Source organism: Desmodus rotundus, chromosome 5 (assembly GCF_022682495.2).
Source record: "Desmodus rotundus isolate HL8 chromosome 5, HLdesRot8A.1, whole genome shotgun sequence".
Taxonomy (NCBI): Eukaryota; Metazoa; Chordata; class Mammalia; order Chiroptera; family Phyllostomidae; genus Desmodus; species Desmodus rotundus.
The window spans coordinates 134,825,852-134,831,851 of NC_071391.1; positions in this window are offsets into that span (position 1 = coordinate 134,825,852).

The window sequence follows — 6,000 nt, forward strand, 5'->3', positions numbered from 1 at the left end:
AATTAGATTAAATCATGAAATTGCTTATACTTAACCTTTTTATCTTTAGGCCTCTTAAAATGGCAGTTTCATAGTGTTCAGCTTACCTGTGAAAGAATTTGCCTGTCATTTCTCTATTAATGTGATGGATAACTTGGTTGTTTCTTGTTTGTATTTTATTATTAAGAACATGTTGAAATGAGTGTCTTTTTGCATACATCTTTATTAGCATTTCTGATAATTTCTATAGACTGGATTCCTAGAAGTGATGTAATTGTGCTAAGAATAAACATCTTGATGGCATTTTAACTTCTATTAGAAAAGTTCTTTCCAAGACACTGAGCAAAATTAACTCCCATCGACAATGTATGGGAAAGCCTGTTTAACCACATGCTTTCAACTTTAATTTTTTTATTTCTTCATTTTTGTAAATTTAAAAGAAAAACAAAAACCAACAGAACCAGACAAAAGCTTAGCAACTTGTTTAAACTTATCTTTCTTATTTAATAGTAAACAGAATATTTTCCCATTTTTTTTAGCCATTTGCATTTCCTCTTTGGGAATTGTCTTCCCCTGGACATTGAATTTTTTGTTTCAACGGCTTAGTATTTTTCTCTCAACTTCAATTTGTCTGTTTATAGTCTTCCTTCCCTACTTTGTGATTTGTCTTTGATGTTATTTATTTAACATACAAAAACTTTTATACTTTTTGGTTCACACACAAATTTTTTTAATTCAGTTTCCAGAAGTTATAGCTTCATAATTGTAAATTTCATTAAAAGTAAAAGGGAAGATGTATCTGTATAGCCGAATGTTGGACACCATCATTATGCTGTCAGAGCACAGTGGACAATGTCATGGGTCTTGGATTAAAATAGAAAAAAAACAAGGCCAGTTTAGTCATTTATTTGCTTTTTGACATCAGACAAATTATTTAATCTCACTAAACCTCAATTTCCACATCTGTAAAATGGAATGATAAAATAGTTTTTAATTTAAAGGATTGTTCTCAGGATTAAGATAATACACACAGAGAACTTAGAATAATGTCTAGTGAGCATTCATGATTGACTTAAAGTTTTATTTTTTAATTGAAGTATAATTAATATACAACATTATATTAGTTTCAGGTATCAACATAATGATTCAACATGTGTATACATTACAAGATGATCACAATAATTTAATTACCATTTGTCACCATACAAAGTACCAAAAAATGTTGTTCTTGTGTTGAGAACTTTTAAGATTTACTTTCTTAGCAACTTTCAAAATTGCAGTATAATATTATTAACTACAGCCATCATGCTGTATGTTTCATCCCCCACAAGTTCTCAAAATGTTTAATGAGCTTTGTTATTCTCATGCGACTAAACCGTGCCCTTCAGAAACCATATTCCCCTGGATAATAATGAAACCATACAGGATTTTCTAGACAGCGACTTTCGTTAAGCAGTGGATGACCATTCCAGATAGAGCAGGCGAATAGGTAGAAGCAGTACTTCTCAGTATCATACCATTACTCTCTTTTGGAGATAAATAATGCAGTTGGCCAAAAGATAAAAAATGAATCAGTTTGTTATGATATTTTATGTGTTCTTTTCTTCATAATACCATGCTACCCTATTTCTGTTTCAGTATAATGTAGTTAGAAAAAGTTATGTAATAGTAGTAGTAGATATTTATTTATTTATTTCTAAATACTTGTATGTCAGGTGCTGTTTTAAATACTTTATGTGTATGATCTCCTTGAATTCTCATAACAATTCCTTGAGGTAGATAATTATGACCTCCATTTTACGAAGGAGAGAACATAAATGATAAGGTTCATGTAGGTAAACCAGTAGTAATTTACTAGGGCTGCTGTAGCAGAGACAAGGTGACTTAAAGAACAGAAATCTGGCCCTGGGTATTGTGGCTCAGTGGACTGAGTGCCGGCCTATAAATCAAAGTGTCATGGGTTTGGTTCCCAATCAGGGCACATGCCTGGGTTGTGGGCCAGATTCCCAGTAGGGGGCGCATGAAAGGCAACCACACACGGATGTTTCTCTCCCGCCCTTTCTCCCTCCCTTCCCCTCTGTCTAAAAATAAATAAATAAAATCTTTAAAAATATATTTAAAGAAACCAGAAATTTATTTTCTCATAGTTGTGGAAGCTAAAATTCTGAGTCAAGGTGTCATCAGAGTTAGTTTCTTCTGAGCCCTCTCTCTTTGGCTTATCGGTGGCCATCTTCTCCCTGTGCCTTTAGATGGTCTTTTCTCTGTACCCATCTGTGTCCAAATTTGCTCCTCCTGTGAGGAAACCCATTATATCGAGTTATGGTCCACACTAATGACCTCATTTTGACTTAATTACCTTTTTAAAGACCCTATCTTCAGAATCAGTCACATTCTGAGGTACTAGGTACAGTTAGGACTTGAACGTATGAACTACTGGGGAACACAGCTCATTCCATAACACTGCCCAAGGTAATAATTTCATATCTGTGAGTTAAACATGGGCAGTCTGGCCCCAGATCTATATCTTTTTCTTTTTTTAACATTTTTATTCTTGAAAGAATTTTAGAGTCTTTGGAATGTTGCAAAAAAGTATACAATGAATTTTTATATTTTTTTCACACAGATTTCCCTATGCTAATGTTTCAATACATTTGTTTTATCATTCTCTCTGTATATCACAGTGCAATTTATCGAAAATAAGAAATTATCGTTAATACAATTACTATTATGTAAGTCTCAGACCTTAATAGACTTTTATCAATTGCCCCACTAGTTATAAAAACAGAAAACAAAGTTTCCCTGTGGCTCAGGATCCCGTGTTTTATTTAGCTGCTGTATCCCTTGAGTTTCCTTTAATTTTAAACATATCTTTACTCTTTCTTAATTTTTTATAACCCTGACATTTTTGAAAAGAACAGGCCTGGTATTTTCTAAAATGTTCTTCAATTAGAGTTTGCCAATGTTTCTTCATAATTAGATTCGGGTCATGAATTTTTGGCAGGAATTCCACAAAGAAATATGTGTCTTTCTCAGGGCATCATATTAGGAGGCACATGATATTGATTTGCCCCCTTACTAGTGATCTAAATTTGATCATTTGTTAAGGTATTATCTGCCAGGTTTTGTCACTGTAAAATTACTAGTTTCCATTTTCAAAATTAATAAATGTCTTGTGGGGAGTCACTACTAATTTAACATCCATTGATGATTCTTGCCTAAAATAATCATTACAGTGATTTTTAAATTCTGTTATTACTTTTTTAATGTATGAATTGTAATTCTACTGCTTAAGAGAAACTTTTCTCCTTCCCCCATCACCACTTATTTATTCATTTACTCATATCAGTGTACACTTATGGATTCTTATTCTCTGTGTAATAATCTCTTACTGCCATTACTTGTTGTCCAACTTGTCCCCAACTTGTCACCAACTTTGCCCAGTGGTGGCCACTTCAAGTTGTTTTCTATGTCCTTGTGATGAGTCCCTATTTCTTAATTTCCAAAGCAAAAAATATCCCAAGATCATTTTAATCTCTCATGGTTTCAGCCCTGTACTTGTCTATCCCTTCAAGGAGTCATGGTTTCCTTTAGTGGGGAATGTCCTTTAAACAAGATCTGGGCTCTGGGTGTGCTCACTGTTACTGAGGTATAACTTTCTAAGCTTTCTCAGCAGAGAGCTAGACAATTCATATATGTTTCTATTCACACATCTATACTGATTTTCTATTTGTCATCTTTCTATATATCTAAATTGACTCTATACATCTAAATATGTTAATACCTTCGTTTTAAGTTGTGAAAGTGGTCCTGACTTTACAGTCTTTCTAAATTTATGTTTAAGATTATTTAATATTCCTTTGTTAAAACTGCTCAACTTTAATTTTCAAGGTGTTCAGTGTGTCTTTCTAACTATTTATTCTGGAGGCTAATACCAGATGGTGACATCACACATCTAGGATTATGAATAAAGAGAAGTTTAGTAATATTGCAAATGAACCATATAAGAAATGATTGGAAAAGCCACAGGCAGAATTATGACCTTTTAAATCATTTCTGGTTTGCAATTATGTAAACATTTGGGTTATATACCAGTACCGAAATTATACCCACTCAGAGCTTTCAGAATTACCAATTCCCTGGAGGCATAGGTAGCTGAGGAGTAGGTTCAGAAACACTGAACTCTATCACAGATCTGGCCTCCATTTCTTAGTCAATATAGTTTCACATGCTATATCACAAGTCAGCAAATGAAGGCCACAACCATTCATTTATACATTGTCTAAGGTTGCTTTTCTGCTGCAATGAAAGTTGAGTAGTTGCTATAGAATGTAGAGCCTGCAAAGGCTAGAACATTCACCATACAGCCCTTTACTGAAATGGTTTGACTATTCCTACAGTAGGTCATCCTGCCCCCTAATTTCCTAATGTTGATATTCTCGCCATATATATATATTTTTTTCTATACACACACACACACACACACCATTGCAAGAAAATACCATTAAGAGATATTTTATACATGAGTTCTAGCTGAGGGGAAAATCCTGCCAATGGTTGACTCCATATAACATTGATGCAATTTTTTTGGCACGAAGGCCTCTTCTTAGATTTCAAAGTACGTTATGCCAAGACAGTTCATCAAATTAGCCCACCTATCCATTCAGTGTGGCATGCAACTTCTTTGATAATTGGGCAAATAAATTTGACCCCCAGATTTGGTAGCACATGCCAGTTTTGAATGACTTATCAGTTTGGCTTTATGATACTGTGAAAGGTTGAACATTCATATTTTTAAGAATGTGTCTGCATTTCTCATTAATTATTTTGAGATCTAAAAAGAAAGAGAGACATTCTTTGGAAAGACTATGAATATGATACCAAGTTAAAAGCCATGTGGAATGGTGTGATGTCTGCTGGTAGTGCCAAATTACTGCATGGTTGATCTACTCGCCAAAGTCAATAAGACTTCTGAAGCAACCCAAATTCCCCTTTGTTCTACCCATATTCAGACATGTAGACATATGGATACTGGCAATATTTTAACCCTGGTTTTGTCTTATTTATTTTGGTCATTCAAAGAAGAAACTCTTGAGGTCGACTTAATTTTTTTTTACAACTTCTACTTCATGGTGAATTAAAAATGAGGTCATGCCTTTGAGCTTTTTCAAACCCAATGTTTGCCTCAGGGCCCTCTGAACATGCTGTGGGCGCTATGAAATAGTCTTTCTGAAATCAAAATATTCTGTGTCAAAATCTCTCCTCTTTGTTTTCTGATGACTCAGGCTGCTACTTATTTTGCTCACCTATTGAGATGTATTATGTGTTTATGTCCACTTCTTTTACCTGCCACAGAGCACCATCACTGGGCTGCCTGCTAAGCGTTTTGTCTTCAAAATGGAAAGGCCACACACAAACACAGGCACTAAAATTAACTCTTTGACTGCTTGAAAGCAAGACCCTCTAGATGTGCCTTAGATTCCAACTTATGAAGTGACTCAATTATAGTTTCACAACAACAAGACTTTGTAATCTGTGCTTTCGTTATTTTTCCAAGATCCATGAGTTCCTTAGGTGGAAATATCTACTCACATTGTAAAATTATTCATCCTCAAGACCAGAGGTTAAAAAAGTAGAAGTAAACATGGCAGGACTCTTGAAAGTAAGAATTGTACTTTTTGTATATAATACAGAGGTGGCATTTCAAATCTCTTTTAGCATTTAACTCTCTTTGAAATATCAGTGGTATTATTGTTTACCCTTGCATAATTTGCATGCCCACAAGCCTCAATACAAAATGCACACCATTCAAATGACCTGTGTGTCTCCCTCTGAAAACTCCTACAGTGCTGGGTGGCACTTGTCACTCATGGCCCTCCCATTCCCACTTACTAGGCCAGATACCCTGCATAAAGTTCAATAATGAAAACTTCTAAAAAAACCCTATTTTACCCTTGAGTTTTGGCATCTTTGATTTACTAAATGTGATTCAAAATTCTAAGAGCCAGATATTTTTCAGGATTC